Below are 17,672 nucleotides of genomic sequence, written 5' to 3' on the forward strand. Positions count from 1 at the left end.
GTTCAGGGTTTTGTCAGCCCAGGCTGGAGGACACTAGCACACCTACCTTCAAGGTCTGCTGTGGGCTGAGCAGTGCAGGGAAAGAGGTCAGGGATAAGCTAGGAGGTGACCCTTCCCCTGTCTCCCGTCGAGAGCCTGGTTGGTGTGTTATCTTTTGTACTAAGTGTACGTCCGCCGCGACATTGGGTCACCAAGCATTTCCACAATGTCCCTCGGAAGCGTTTAGTTCTCTATCTCCCAAACACTGGAGCGGAAGAGGAAGTACCCCCCTACCCACCCACGATCCCTGGCCCTGAATGCAAGCTTTTTTTAAATTACTGGCCTTTGAAATGCTGTGATTTCATCTGGTGGAGACAGAGAGTTTTAAAAGCCTTATGGCGGTGGCTGTCCCACAGTACGTCGTGCCCAGCCGCCACCACTATTTTTCCAGGCGTGCCATCCCTTCAGCACGCCACAACAACCAGCACCACCAGCTGATATGGAACGTCTTAGCAGGAGGCAGCATTTCACCAACATGGTGGAGCAGTATGTGTGCACACGCCTACATGTACTGAATGACGGGTCTGCCCCTTTCAACTTCTGGGTCTCCAAATTGTGCACATGGCCTGAGCTTGCCCTTTACGCCTTGGAGGTGCTGGCCTTCCCTGCAGCCAGTGTATTGTCTGAACATGTGTTTAGCACGGCAGGGGGCGTTATCACAGACAAGCAGCACGGCCGCCTGTCCACAGCCAATGTGAACAAGCTAACCGGGCATGGATCCCACAGGAATTATCCGTACCTTGTGCATAATAGACATGTATACCGGCCTCAACCAGCCATTGATATACTACAGCACAATTGCTCATTATTGTATTTTGAATATTTCACACTCTTTTGGCGTGTACCCTAATTTAAAAAAATAAAATTTAAACCAAAAACCAGTGTTGGCTACCTCGTCCTCCTCCACCGCTGCTTCCACCTACATAGCACACTTGAAATTAACTCTGGACCTCTTATCTGATCATTGTAATCAGGATAATGAGGGAATAACACACACCTGGCCATGGAACAGCTGAGTGCTACTCCCATTTGATAGTGCCCCCCCATGTCTGCCAATATATAAGATAGAGCCTCAGAAGATGCCCCCAGTGCTCCTCTCCCCCTTCTCCATAGTACCCCCATGTGTGCCAGTAACTAAGATAGGTCCCCAATAGTCCTCCCCCCTCCATAGTGCCACCCATGTGCGTCAGTATTTAAAATAGGACCCCCATAGTGCTCCTCCTACTCTATAGTGCCCCCCATGTGTGCCAGTACATAAGATAGGGCCCCCAGTAAATGCCCCCATGAGTGCCAAATAGGGCTCCTAGTAAAGTGTAAATAAAAAACAAAATAAACTCACAAATTACCTCCTCTTCCGGCCTGTGCTCCACGCTGTACGGCTAAGGTGGCATGATGACGTCATTGCGCTGCCTGCGCCACCCCTCTGATAGGTTGCAGGCCTAGTGCCTGTAGCCTATGAGAGGACTGGCCTATGAAAGGAAGGGAGAAGGGAGATGCCTCTCCCCTGCCCCACCGCAGCATCCATCTGTATCGCTGTGTTAAGTACGGCGATACAGATGAATAGAGATGAGCGCTTCCACAATGGAATCGCTCATCTTCCCCTGCTGCCGGTAAGAAGGGGCCCCCTTCTGCTCTGGGCCCCTGTGCAGCTGCACTGGCTGCACAGGCGGTATGTCCGCGCCTGCCTCAATCAATATTTGGTGGAAGCAGGTATATCAATACCCTTAATCAGTATTTTGTGGAACCAGGTATATCGCACCCCTCAATCAGTATTTTGTGTAAACAGGTATATCGGAACCCTCAATCTGAATTTTGTGGAAGCAGGTAGATCAAACCCCTTATTCAGTATTTTGTGTAAGCAGGTATATTGCACCCCTCAATCAGCATTTTGTGGAAGCAGGTATATCAAACCCCTTAATCAGTATTTTGTGGAATCAGGTATATAGAACCCCTTAATCAATATTTGGTGGAAGCAGGTATATCGCACCCCTCAATCTGCATTTTGAGGAAGCTGGTATATCAACCCCTTAAACAGTATTTTGTGGAAGCAGGTATATCGCACCCCTCAATCAGTATTTTGCGAAAGCAGGTATATAAAAAACCCTTAATTAGTATTTTGTGGAAGCAGGTATATCGCACCCCTCAATCTGTATTTTGTGGAAGCAAGTATATAGAACCCCTTAATCAATATTTGGTGGAAGCAGGTATATCACACCCCTCAATCAGTTTTTTTTTTTTTGGGGGGGGCAACAGGTATATCACACCCGCGTTGCAATTAGTTATTCCAATAGCGTTTGTCCCTTTATATAGCTGCGGTATCGCAGCAGAACCACACACAACTGCTGCACAATACAAATGCTCTATAATATACTTTCTATGTTAGAAAGTATATTATAAGTAAATGAAAAAGAATATGGCGCATGCGAACATCGCCATATGTTCTCATGTTTGGCGAATAGCAAACGTGTAAAGTTTGCTGCAAAACGACGCCGGTTGAACCGCAAGGCCATTTCTAACAGTTATTAGTTAAGCATATCATTTTGTCAGGTTTTTGCCTAGTATGACTCAATTGACATAGTACAAGATACAAGGGGTCCCTACAGAGCCCCTGTACTTCTACACAGTTTGCATAAATGCCATATCTGCCCCTACCAATCACGGCCAGCTCCAGGTTCATGTGGGCCCTTGGGCGATAAAGCCTCAGTGGGCCCCTTGTGGCATTTTGCACAACACACGAGGCAATAAAACTGCATGCATTAGGCTACTTTTACACTAGCGTATTTGCTGGATCCACCAAAAAACGCTTCCGTTACTGATAATACAACCATCTGCATCAATTTTGAATGGATCCAGTTGTATTATCTGTAACATTGCCAGGACAGATCCGTCATGAACTTCATTGAAAGTCAATGGAGGACGGATCCGTTTTCTATTGTGTCAGAGAAAACGGATCCATCCCTATTGACTTGCATTGTGCGTCATGACGGATCCGTCTTGCTCCACATCCCATGATGGAAAGCAAAGCACAGCATGCTCTCTGGTATGAGAACGGAACGGAATGCATTTTGGAACATTCCATTCTGTTCAGTTACATTTTGTCCCCATTGACAATGAATGGGGACAAAATGGAAGCCTTTTTTTCCGGTATTGAGACCCTATGACGGATCTCAATACCAGAAAACATTAATGCTAGTGTGAAAGAAGCCTTATATATGGTGCCAAATTCAATAGACAGAGCACGCTACATAGTGGATATATGTGAATCAATCCTTATGTCTGCCTCTCATTAATGATTATCACAGGACTGGTAGACAGTATGGCAGAGAACTACAAGGCTCAGCATGTCCAGCCTGTGTCATTACTGATTACCAAAGAACAGTACTAGGAGAGAGCATAAGAGCAGAGAACTACAAGGCTCAGCATGTCCAGTCTGTCATTACTGATTACCAGAGGACAGTACTGGGAGGGAGCATAAGAGCAAAGAACTACAAGGCTCAGCTTAGTACCCAATACTATCCACCAGTACTGTCCTCTGGTAATCAATAATGACAGCCTGGACATGCTGAGTCTTGTATTTCTCTGCCCTTATCCGCCTTCCCAGTACTGTCCTAATAATCAGTAATGACAGACTGGACATGCTGAGCCTTGTAGGTCTCTAAGAGAACCACAAGGCTCAGCATGTCCAGCCTCAGCAGCCTGTCATTATTGATTACCAGCAATAGCATGTCAGTGCAACTAAGGCTCAGCAAAGGGAGAACTACTGTCTGTGTCTGAAACCAGTTACTCACCACTCCCTTCCCTCACAGGCCAGCTCCATGCACACACTGCCAAAACCCACCCCCTCATGTAACTGGTCACCTGATCATAATAAAACTCCTGGTTTCTTTGGCTCCTATGCTCCGCCCCCACCCCTGCTGTGATCCGTTCTCCTCCTCAGTACGTAATCTGTACTCACGCACAGACTCTCCGCGTGTCGGAGATCCTGTGCAGTAATATCATACGCAGGCAGCGCAGCAGCACTATGTCTCTGCCCGGTGATGTTTAAAGGGACCGTGGCCACCACTATTTTAAGTGAGGAAACGAGGGGGCCCCCTAAGTAGCAGTGGGTCCTGGCACTTGCCCGGGGGTGCCGGGTGCTGGCGCCGGCCCTGCTACCAATACTAGATCCTGTTAATGTCTAATATTAGGCAATAGGAGTCAAAGGAAAGAAAATTCTGAAAATCACTTCCTCCTACTGTAAAACCAATTACCACAATGCATCATAAAATACTGCCCCATAAGTGCAAAATACCTCCCCAAAAACTATACTTCTGTGTTAGCCAGTGCCAGCTGCCATGTTCTGTCCTCCTACTCCAGTTGCCTCAGGATCACAATTCGGTTCAATTCAAGAGTCAGGAGGGGAGCATCAGATCATTACTTACTTAGCTGCAGGCCCGGCGCTATAATAAATCAGACCAAGAGGCTGCCTTAGGGTGCAGAGACAGTGGGGCGGAAAAAGAAAACTTTTTTTTTTAAATAAATCACTTGTGCCGCCAGCCGCCCGGCCTCTGTGAACGGGTACACCTCCTCATCACCCCTGGCCCCACCTCCACCCATCCGGGCCCAGTGCTGCTTTCTTGCTGTGATCTCGCGCTGGGTCTCGCGGGATCCTGGGAAGCACGCTGTAAGACAGGATTGTGGGAGGCTGCGAGCAAGAGCAACATGGCTGGAGCGGAGCAGTTTCACTCTCAGAGCGAGGTATTTTTTTTTTGCTGTGCACACTGCTGCCTAGCTTCATAACTCACACAGGGGGGCATCGCACCTGGCATGGCACTATATGGCAGGCACCAACAAATCCTTCACAGGACCCGGCCTCAGGGGAAAAAATATATGGCACTGGAAATAAGTAAACTAAGCAAAAAAAATAATAATAGATACAGAGGGGGCAAAAATGGAATATATACACAGGGGACAAATGAGTATGGAATATAAGGGCCCCTGTATATATTTTATTTTGCCCCCTGTATATATATATATATATATATATATATATATATATACATATATATATATATATATATATATATATATCAATTTGCCCCCTCTGTATATATTCCATTTTGCCCCCTGTATATATATCCATTTGCCCCCTCTATGGATATTACATTTTGCCCCCTGTATATATATATATATATATATATATATATATCCATTTGCCCCCTCTGTATATATATATATATATATATATATCCATTTTTTCCCCCCTGTATATATTCCATTTTGCGCCCACATATATATGCATTTTCCCCCTCTGTATATATTCCATTTTTCCCCCTCTGTATATAGTAAATTTTTCCCCCTGTATATATATCCATTTTGCCCCCTCTGTATCTATTCCATTTTGCCCCCTGTATATATTTATCTATTTTCCTCTCTGCATATACAAACCGGATTCCAAAAAAGTTGGGACACTAAACAAATTGTGAATATAAACTGAATGCAATGATGTGGAGATGGCAAATGTCAATATTTTATTTGTAATAGAACGTAGATGACAGATCAAACGTTTAATCCGAGTAAATGTATCATTTTAAAGGAAAAATACGTTGATTCAAATTTTCACGGTGTCAACAAATCCCAAAAAAGTTGGGAAAAGTAGCAATAAGAGGCTGGAAAAAGTAAATTTGAGCATAACGAAGAGCTGGAAGACCAATTAACACTAATTAGGTCAATTGGCAACATGATTAGGTATAAAAAGAGCTTCTCAGAGTGGCAGTGTCTCTCAGAAGCCAAGATGGGTAGAGGATCACCAATTCCCACAATGTTGCGCAGAAAGATAGTGGAACAATATCAGAAAGGTGTCACCCAGCGAAAAATTGCAAAGACTTTGCATCTATCATCATCAACTGTGCATAACATCATCCGAAGATTCAGAGAATCTGGAACAATCTCTGTGCGTAAGGGTCAAGGCCGCAAAACCATACTGGATGCCCGTGATCTCCGGGCCCTTAAACGACACTGCACCACAAACAGGAATGCTACTGTAAAGGAAATCACAGAATGGGCTCAGGAATACTTCCAGAAACCATTGTCAGTGAACACAATCCACGTGCCATCCGCCGTTGCCAGCTGAAACTCTACAGTGCAAAGAAGAAGCCATTTCTAAGCAAGATCCACAAGCTCAGGCGTTTTCACTGGGCCAGGGATCATTTAAAATGGAGTGTGGCAAAATGGAAGACTGTTCTGTGGTCAGACGAGTCACGATTCAAAGTTCTTTTTGGAAATCTGGGACGCCATGTCATCCGGACCAAAGAGGACAAGGACAACCCAAGTTGTTATCAACGCTCAGTTCAGAAGCCTGCATCTCTGATGGTATGTGGTTGCATGAGTGCATGTGGCATGGGCAGCTTGCATGTCTGGAAAGGCACCATCAATGCAGAAAAATATATTCAGGTTCTAGAACAACATATGCTCCCATCCAGACGTCATCTCTTTCAGGGAAGACCCTGCATTTTTCGACAAGATAATGCCAGGCCACATTCTGCATCAATCACAACATCATGGCTGCGTAGGAGAAGGATCCGGGTACTGAAATGGCCAGTCTGCAGTCCAGATCTTTCACCTATAGAGAACATTTGGCGCATCATAAAGAGGAAGGTGCAACAAAGAAAGCCCAAGATGATTGAACAGTTAGAGGCCTGTATTACACAAGAATGGGAGAGCATTCCTATTTCTAAACTTGAGAAACTGGTCTCCTCGGTCCCCAGATGTCTGTTGAGTGTTGTAAGAAGAAGGGGAGATGCCACACAGTGGTGAAAATGGCCTTGTCCCAACTTTTTGGGGATTTGTTGACACCATGAAATTCTGATTCAACATATTTTTCCCTTAAAATGGTACATTTTCTCATTTTAAACTTTTGTTCCGTGATTTATGTTCTATTCTGAATAAAATATTAGAAGTTGGCACCTCCACATCATTGCATTCAGTTTTTATTCACAATTTGTATAGTGTCCCAACTTTTTTGGAATCCGGTTTGTATTAAATTTTGCCCCCTGTATATATATTAATTTGCCACATCTGTATATATTCCATTTTGCCCCCTGTGTGTATATCAATTTTGCCCCCTCTGTATATATTCCTTTTCACCCCCTGTATACACTGTATATCCATGGGATGCTGGTGTTAGGGGGAGTTCTGGGGGGGCACCAAAATGTAGCTTTGCTTGTGTTGGCAACATTTTTTGCACTACCCTGCTTAGCTGGTGGCCATGAGGATAGCTATTCCGACCCTGCAGCCAAGACCAGGGAGTACAGGAGACCCAGCAGTGGGCTAAAGTAAGCTTCCTTTTGCAGTTCTGCCCAGGAGAGGAGGTTGCAAAACCCCCACAAAAGATGTCCAACCCTTTTAAAGATGTAATTGTGCTAGAGAACAACTCTGCATGTGTGACCTCCAAGATGTTGGATGTTCTAGAAGCATCACAGTCATCACTTCTTTTTAAAAAGTGGTCAACTTTGTGTAATCTAGTAGGCAGCAGTATAAAGAGCTGTATTCACTTTTTAATATTCCTTTGCAGCAGGTGGTTTATTGAGCATGTGTGCACATCTTCGCATCATCTGTCTTGTAGAGGTTCAGTACCCTTGAACTTTTAGTTTGACAATTTATGTGTATACCACCAGAAATAAATGGTGTCATATCAGAATCTCTAAAGCCTGGGCATATCCTAAAGTTAGATTTTAGAGTGCACAGGCTTACTTTACTAAACAAAAGGTCAAATTAACTTCAACAGGATTTGAAAGATTTCCTTTGAGAAGTCTAACCAAGCTGTCACTGGTGAGATCATGCACGGCATCTGCATGGTTTTGTGTTCTCAATGATTAATGACCAGGACCATTACGGGCTTTGCATTTGAATATACTAAGGTGTTGACAGTTAAAAGGCCACCCAGATTTACAAAATATCCTTTCCCTACCTGCTCCCCTCCCTGCTTCACAAAGTCTGAATAGATCGCCTGCCACCAAAGTCTAAACTTTCAAGACATATTCATTTCCACCAGAAAACCTGACTTGGTTTAATTCTACAGAACTGTCAGCATGAGAACAAATGAGAATTATCAAGACAAGCACAGAGGCAGTCAAGCATTGCCTGACTTATAACTTAGCCGGAATGTAAACAGTAGTAGACTGATGCATCCTATACATTACAGGTGTTTTCCATTGTAGAAAAAATCCTTTCCATGAAGGGATTACTACTAGGAAGCAGTTTCCTTTCCTCCTAGACATGCATCTTATGCTTTCCTGCTGCCTACTTAAAGTTTTGTATAACTTTTAGAGATTCGATTCGGAAGGTTCGCCGAATTTTATGAAAAAAATTGGTTCGATACGAATTTATTCGCGGGGAATCACTTTAAAAAACTGCTATTTCCTTGCTGCAGAGAGCCTTTATAGGGATGTAGAACACTGTGCCTTGCAGTAACACGCATAGGAAGTCTGCTGTGGTAGTGAAATAATACTGTGAGTCAGTACAACATGCATATTCACATTTCACTTATTTGGGCAGTCACGGACCAAAACTAACCAAATAAGGCTACTTTCACACCTGCGTTCAGGTGACCGCTCGTGAGCTCCGTTTGAAGGGGCTCACAAGCGGCCCTGAACGCAGCCGTCTGGCCCTAATGCATTCTCAGTGGAGGCGGATCCACTGAGAATGCATCCGTCTGCCAGCGCTCAGCCTCCGCTCCGCTCAGTGAGCGGACACCTGAACGCTGCAAGCAGCGTTCGGGTGTCCGCCTGGCCGTGCGGAGGCGAGCGGATCCGTTCCGACTTATAATGGAAGTCAATGGGGACGGATCCGCTTGAAGATGACACCATATGGCTCAATCTTCAAGCGGATCTGTCCCCCATTGACTTTCAATGTAAAGTCTGAACGGATCCGCTCAGGCTACTTTCACACTTAGAAAATTTTTCTAAGTTATAATGCAGACGGATCCGTTCTGAACGGAGCTACCGTCTGCATTAATATGAGCGGATCCGTTCAGAACGGATCCGCTCGAACGCTAGTGTGAAAGTAGCCTTTCTCAAGTATGAACTCGGCCTTACAGGTCGATATTAGCGCCAAGAAGAAGCACACTCCCTTTATACCATCGTTATTCCACATATATGTCTACAGAACCTGCTCTATTAAATGCTTATTCAATTAGAGCCCTCCGACAGAGTGGAGCAGTAAGTTTGTGTTGACGTCACTGATTATTTTGCCCTTCCTCTGATCCGTCAGTACAAAACCCCCCAAAAAATGATCCTGTCTGTGGAGCATCCGCCTTCACTCGATCAGCATTTGGTCAGTAATCCATCAGTATTACTAATGCCCCAAAAAAACAGGAATGGATCCAAAACAGAGATGACACGTGGAATATTTGAATTTCTTCAGTGTTTTGTACCCACTCCTGCTTTTGGCTACCAAATCACAAGCCAATTCGGATGGGACCATTCAGGACTTACAACTGCTACACAGACAGGATCCATTGTGCGTCTCATTTTTCCTTCCTTCTGACAGATCAGAAGAAGGGTCAAATAAATCATGATGTAAGCCAGGCTGAAAGTCAAAAAAGTGGCCCAGTCATGGAATGGGGAGGGTTGGAACAGCATGAGAAGTCCACAGAGTGGACCTATGAAATAGTAGTGAGGTGGAAGCAGCATCAGGAGGCCACAGAGTGGCACAATGACAGAGTGTGGAGGTGGTGGCAGCATCAGGAGGCCACAGACTGGCAAAATGACAGTGTGGAGGTGGCGGCAGCATTAGGAGGCCACAGAGTGGCAAGTAGTGTTGAGCTTGAATATTCAAAAAGCAAATTTTTATCTCATATATCGCAACTTCGAGAATTTGTGAATATTTAGAATATAGTGCTATATATTCCTTTTTTCGAATATTCGTCATTTTTTCCACCTGAAGTCATAATTCCTCCCTGCTTAAATTGCTTTTGGGCCAATGACTCATTGGCCCACAAGCAAGAAGCAGGGAGGAATCGTGCTCAGATGGAAAAAATGACGAATATTCTAAAAACGAATATATAGCACTATATTCTATTGTGCTATATACTAGTTTTTGACCAATGCCTGTATTGATGGCATAATATTCGCATATTACGCGATCATTGCCTTGCCGATTTTCGAGTAAAAAAAAAAGAATGTAGAATATAACAAATATTCGAATTTGCGAATATTCTACAAAATATTCGCGAAATATCGCAAATTCGAATATTGCCCCTGCCACTCATTATTAGTGGCAAAGTGACATAGTGTGGAGGAGGCAGCAGCATGAGGAGGCCGCAGAGTGGCAAAATGACATAGAGTAGATGAAGGAGCAGCATGAGGAGACCACAGAGTGGCAAGGTGACATAGTTTGGAGGTGGCGGCAGCATCAGGAGGTCACAGAGTGGCAAGGTAACATAGAGTGGAGGTAGGAGCAGCATCAGGAGACCACAGAGTGGCAAGGTGACATAGTTTGGAGGTGGCGGAAGCATCAGGAGGCCACAGAGTGGCACAATGACAGAATGTGGAGGTAGCTGCAACATGAGGAGACCACAGAGTGGCAAGGTGACATAGTTTGAAGGTAGCGGCAGCATCAGGAGGCCACAGAGTAGCTAGGTGACATAGTGTGTAGGTGGTGTCAGCATCAGGAGGCCACAGAGTGGCAAGGTACCATAGTGTGGAGGTAGTAGCAGCACCAGGAGACCACAGAGTGGCAAGGTGACATAGTGTGGAGGTGGCAGCAGCTTCAAGAGGACACAGATTGGCACGGTGACATAATGTAAAGGTGGCAGCAGCATCAGGAGGCCACAGAGTGGCAAGGAGACATAGTGTGGAGATAGCAGCAGCATGAGGAGGTCACAGAGTAGCATGACGATGAAAGATTGTGGAGGTGGCAGCAGCATGAGGAGACCACAGAGTGACCCGGTGACAGAGTGGGGAGGAGGGTGGCAATACGAGTAACAGCTGAAGGTAATGGGTGAAAAAAGGAGCACTTGGCAACAGATGTGTGGCATCAGGCAGACTGCAGCATCAGAATAGTAGCTGAGGCAGGTAGCCAGAAGAAACCGGTCTCTTTTGTCAAAGTGTTGGTGTGGCACCATGGATGATCTAGTCTGATGCATCAGGCATTGGTGTGTGGAAATCCTGGCTCATCCACGCCTGATTCATCTTGACAAAGGTCAGTCTCTCAACTTTTTGGGTGGACAGGAGAGTTCTCCTTGGGGTAACTATCGCCCCCGACGCACTAAGCCCCCACTCTGATGCCACACTACTAGCCAGGCAGGGCAGCTTTTCCAGGGCAAACTCTGCAAGTTGCGGCCACAAATCCAGTTTGGCTGCCCAGTAGTCCAGCGGATCTTCAATGTTGGGTTGCAGGGTGCTGTCCAAGTATGCCACCACCTACTGGTTCAGGTCATGCTCTATGTCTAGCTGCTGGTGAGTAGTTTCTTCACTATGCGGGTGAAGAAAGCTGCTCATCAGCGACTCTAGACTCTAGGCTGCTGCTGATGGAGTTGGTACTGCTCCTGCCACCCCCCTCCTCCCCAGCGGCCATGGCAGTGTAATGTGAGCACAGAGGGCCCCCGGTCAGACCTGCGAAAGGATAGACGATGGTGCAGATAGGTAGAGGCCAACTAACTACATAGGATGTCTCTGTAGTAGTTTCGTTTGTCCTCCCTCTCAGTGGGTGTAAAAAAGGCCCCCATTTTGGACCGGTAGCGAGGGTCCAACAAGGTGGAGAGCCAGAAGTCATCTTTCTGCCGAATGGTGACAATTCAGCTGTCACTAAGCAAGCAAGTGAGCATGCATCGGACCATTTGTGCAAGTGACTCAGAGGGACTCCCTGCCTCCATCTCCACTGAATACTACCACGGTGTGTCTTGGCCCTCTGCCTCCTCTTCCTCATCGGCCTATAGCTGCTTTGGCTGCTTCAGCTCCTCCTCTAGTATAACCTGTGTATAAAAACCACCCATTTCTCTACACATTGCTTGTGCTCCAATGCCCTCCTCCTCCTCAAGTTCAGCCCCCACAGGGCTCATGTGGCTGTGAGATCTAGGCGCCAGATCTCCAGTACCCTGACCAGCCAGATTTACCAACATCTGTTCCAGGACATGGAGCAGTGGATTACATTGTTCATTCTGTAGTCCTGGCGACTGACAAAAACTGGTCCTCCTCAAAGGGCCTGAGCAAAAAGCAGGTGTCACGCAGCTGCCACTGGCTGACATCGAAGTTACTGCGGTCTGCTTGGATCATAAAGAAATGGTTTATGGCCTTTCTCTGTTCATATTGTCTGTCCAACATATGGAGGGTGGAAATCCAACAGGTGGAAACATTACATATCAGCCTATGTTGGGGGATGCCGTTCTGCAGCTTAAAGAGGGTGTGCTTTGCGGTGTACGAGTAGCTAAAGTGCATGCAAAGTTTCTTGCCGATTTTTAGGATGTCTTGCAGATGGGTGGAAGACTTCAGGAAATGCTTGACAACGAGATTGAATATGTGTGCCATGCAGGGCGCATGGCTCAGCCCTCCTTGGTGCAGTGCCAACACCATGTTCTTCCCGTTGCACTGTCACCATGGTTCCGATTTTGAGTTGTCGAGGAGAAAGCCAGTATTCAATTTATTGATGAAGGACACAAAACAGTTCCTCCCCTGTGTGACTCCTTTTGCCCAGGCAAACGAGGTGCAGAACAGTGTGACACTGCCGTGCCCTGCACATGTGGTATGCTGGAGGGGCACTGTGAATTGTCCCTGCAGTGGAGGCTGAGGACACGATGGAGGATGAGGAGGCAGAGGCGGACATTGCCACAGGAACAATGGCGTGAGAACGTGGAGGTGGAAGAGGCATCACCTGGCCAAGTTGCTGGTATGGCTGTGCAGGAACCAAATTGACCCAGTGGGCCATAAAGGACATGAATTGTCCCTGACCGTAGTTGTAGCTCTACACGTTGGTGCTCCTATGCACTCTATGCACTTTAGCAGACACTGACAGGCCTACCTTCTGTGCTACATGTGTGTGCAGGGCTGGTACTGCTTTATTGGCAAAGAAATTATGGCTTGGGACTCTCCCCCTCGGCTTGGCACAAGCCATCAGTTCTCTGAAAGGTGCAGAGTCCACCACTTGGAAAGAGAGGTACTGCAGCACCAGCAACTTGGACAGAAGCACATTCAGCTTCTGCACCGTTGAATGAGTGCACGCATACTGCTGTTTTTTTTGCAATTGCTCCGGTGATCAATTGCTGACGGAATGACTGATGAGGAGTAGGAGGACGAGGAGATGGAGCATTCAGGACCAGGCAGGACAGACAGCTCCCTTCTGCTGAGGTGGTGGAGCCTTGACAGCTCCCAAGTGCGATCACCTACATTATCATCATGGAGTACTGTCTGAACGTCACTGATGTCCTCTACCATCTCTGGGTAAGGTGCCTGAGAGCTCACAACACCAGCTCCCACACCACTCTCCTCATCACTACTTGCCTGCCTAGTGGAGGATGCGGCGGATGTCTCCTTCACATCTTGGCTTGCCAGTAGCTGATGTCTGTCTTCTAGTAGCTCGTCCTCACTGTATAGTGGAGCTGAGCCCACAGCATACAATACTTCTCTGGCTGAGGGAACAGAAAAAGACAGAGGCAGGTTGAGGACAGATGAGGGAGCAGTGCCTGCTCCTGGGCCATGCCAACTAAGGGCTGTGTCTGATGAACCCACTGACTCTAGGCTGGGGGTGTCTGATATCACTTGCGACGATATTGAAGATCGAGTCAACCATTCAACAACTGCTGGGTTGCTGGTCAAGACACGACCGCTAGCTGACACTGGGAGCTCAGGCCTCTCGAAGTGATCCCTGCTGCCACAGCCCATAACTCTGCTGCGCTAGAAACATTAAGGCCTCTGCCACTCTCCTGTGCAGGGCCTGGCACTTTGTCTAACATACGGTTAGATAAAAAAAAAAAAAAAAAAAAAAGGAAATTAAAACACCCCAGAAAAGTGTAATTTTCTCACTTCACCACAGAACGGCTAATAAGCCCCTTTTCACACAAAAAAGCGCTTTAGAACATATAACTTCCCCGCTGAACTGCAAATATATTTTTCTTTTTCCACTAATACACGCATAAAAGGGCTTTAGAACATACACAGTTGCAAGAAAAAGTATGTGAACCCTGTAAAGAGGAATGTTCAAGAATTACCCCTGACAGGAAACGTTTGGTTAAAGTTATTGCTGCCAAAGGAGGTTCAACCAGTCATTAAATCCAAGGGTTCACATACTTTTTCTACCTGCACTGTGAATGTTTACATGGTGTGTTCAATAAAAACATGGTAACATTTAATTATGTGTGTGTTATTAGTTTAAGCAGCCTGTGTTTGTCTATTGTTGTGACTTAGATGAAGATCAAATCACATTTTATGACCAATTTGTGCAGAAATCCATATCATTCCAAAGGGTTTACATACTTTTTCTTGCAACTGCAACTGCACGGCTGAACGTCAAATATATATTTATTTTGCCACTAATACATGCCACAAAAGGCTTTAGAACATATAGCTTCACCGCTGAACGTCAAATATTTTTTACTTTTGCCACTAATACACACCACAAAAGGGCTTTAGAACACATAACTGCACCGCTGAACAGCAAATATATTTTAATTTTGCCACTAGTACATGCCACAAAAGGCTTTAGAACATATATCTGCACCGCTGAACAGCACATATATATTTTTTTCCACTTATATACGCCACAAAAGGCTTTAGAACACATAACTGCACCTCTGAACGTCAAATATATTTTTCTTTTTCCACTTATACATGCCACAAAAGGCTTTAGAACATATAACTGCACCACTTAACGGCAAATATATTTTTATTTTGCCACTATTACATGACAAAAAGGGCTTTAGAACATATAACTGCAGCTCTGAACGTCAAATATATTTTACTTTTGCCACTAATACACTCCACAAAAGGCTTTAGAACACATAACTGCACCGCTGAACAGCAAATATATTTTACTTTTGCCACTAGTACACGCCACAAAAGGCTTTAGAACATATAACTGCACCAATTCACAGCAAATATATTTTTATTTTGCCACTATTACATGACAAAAATGGCTTTAGAACATATAACTGCAGCTCTGAACGTCAAATATATTTTACTTTTGCCACTAATACACTCCACAAAAGGCTTTAGAATACATAACTGCACCGCTCAACATCAAATATATTTTTATTTTGCCACTATTACGTGACAAAAAGGGCTTTAGAACATATAACTGCACCGCTGAACGGGAAATATATTTTACTTTTGCCACAAATACACGACAAAAAGTGCTGCAATTTTAGCACTTCACCACACAACGGCTAATAAGCCCTTTTTTCCCACTAAGGCAAGCCAAAAAATGTTTTAGAACGTATAAATGCCCGCACAAGGGCAAATAAGACATATAAATATTTCCTTGTAATAAGCCTTGTTAATGGCTGTATCAAACAGCACTTGCACCCCAATAACAAGAGCAGTTTGCTGGAATTACAGTGCTGTATAATGGCAATTTGGGTCCCCAGTCAGGGCAGCAAGGTGTAATAGGATTGTTCCTATTACCCAGGCTTTAACCTCCCCTACTGACACCTATTTAACATAAATGCTATGGAATGATTCTTCCCTATCCTTTCCCTACACCTTGAATAATATTTCACTGCACTTGTAAATCGTTTTTTTTTTTCACAATGAAGTTTTTTCTAGCACTGTCCCTAGTGCCTGCTCCCTGCACTAAGTACATTGGAGAATGGCAGAATCCAAGATGACTGAGGCTATTTATAGGGCTGTGACATCACAGGGCTGGCTGCTGATTGGCTGCATGCATGGCATTATGGGTGATCCCACCTTCTCAGAGTTCCTTGCTCCATGTCCTCACATGTGCAGCAACCATTTTAGGAAAAAATGGTATTTGTTACCACGAAATGAGAGGAAATTCGGAGCGAATCAAAATTTTCACTCATCTCAAATAACTTTACTCGAAAGAAAATTTTCATAGTGAGTGTGGGGCATTAAATGGCAAATTATTTTTTTATTATGAGCTACAATGCTATTATTATTATTATTATTTACAATACTACTATTATTATTGACTGGATAATCCTTCAAGTCTCTGGAGTTTACTAGGTTAATTACTATTAGAGCAATTCATGATCTACATAGGCACCTACCTTGCAATTTCTAATTTATATTTGCCTATGGCTAACCATTTGAGCAACAGAAAATGTTGTCTTTGTGTGTATGTATCTGTAAAATCCCTTTTAACAGGCCTATTAGGTGTATTTTATACATCCCGCCACTAGATGGGGATAAAGTTCAGGTCTTATATATATATATATATATATATATATATATATTTATATACCTAGGTCAGGCCTAGTTAGTCAGTTGAGACCAGGAGGGAGTTGAGATTAGTCAGATAAGAAAATGTAGTTCAAAAGAGAGCAGATCTGAGGTAGTCAGATCAGATTAGTGGGAGGAAAGATAGAGTGAAGACTTCATGACACAGATTAGTGAGTGGAAACAACTTTGCTAGTAGGTGATACTCAGATGTGAGGCGCAGAAGAGTGTTTTCCTTCTGTGGCCGGACTGTAGACTTGCATCCCTGACCAGTAGGAGAAGAGTTTGCCTCCCTGGAGAAGAAACAAGCATTCCTAGGAATTCATCGGTGATAAGAGCCATTATTGAGGGCCACAGACACCTTTGCATGGTGGAGGTTTTGTAGCTTCAGGCAGCCACACCAAACTTCTAAGAGACAGTTGCGTTTTCCTGTCCAAAATAATCAGCTTGTAGGGAAAGACAAGGAATAGGATTCAGCACATTTAAAGGAACCAGGTACACCTAACCCACTGCTCCAAAACCACGAAACCTAACTAGCCTAAAACAGTGGATTTGCAGAATTAACTCTGTACCATCAAGAGACTGCATGTTTGTACTGCTGCAACCAAAAGACATCCAAAGTAAAAGTTGTGAGTTGCATCTTACCACTGTCTACCTCATTATTACTACCTATGGTTGTACCAGTACTGGCGTCACGACAAAAACCATCAAGGGACTCAGCCGCAACAAGCACCCTAAGCACCCCTAACATCAAGGGCACCTCAAGCACCATCTTGGCTGATGCTTCCTACCACAGAGCATGCCCCGGAGGATTTTATGCTGTCCACCTCAACACTGTGCTGCCAGCCCAGGGAGGCTTTCTGCTAACCGTGAGTAAACTGATGAACTGTGTGTTATATCATTTGGCCCCTCATCAGTCCACCGTGCACCTCACGTGTTGCCCCTGCGACTGGTTGGCTGCATGTTTTCTAAAACAAGCATAACATTTTTATATTTATTAAACTATATGCATCACCAATCCTCTTAAAGGGGTATTCCCATAGGATATGCCATCAATGTCTGATAGGTGCATGCACAGCTTGCAAAGAAAAAAATAGGGGTTAGTCAATCCCAATGCGCAGGTGCACATTGCCAGGGTTTAAAGCACAAAACAAAAAACAAACACAATGCACCAGCACTCTGCTAACACAAATAACAAAGTAAATACAATAGTGCCATACTCACTATAGAAAATGTACTAATGCTATGTTATAAATGTGAGATTCT

Source organism: Bufo gargarizans, chromosome 2 (assembly GCF_014858855.1).
Source record: "Bufo gargarizans isolate SCDJY-AF-19 chromosome 2, ASM1485885v1, whole genome shotgun sequence".
NCBI classification, from domain to species: Eukaryota; Metazoa; Chordata; class Amphibia; order Anura; family Bufonidae; genus Bufo; species Bufo gargarizans.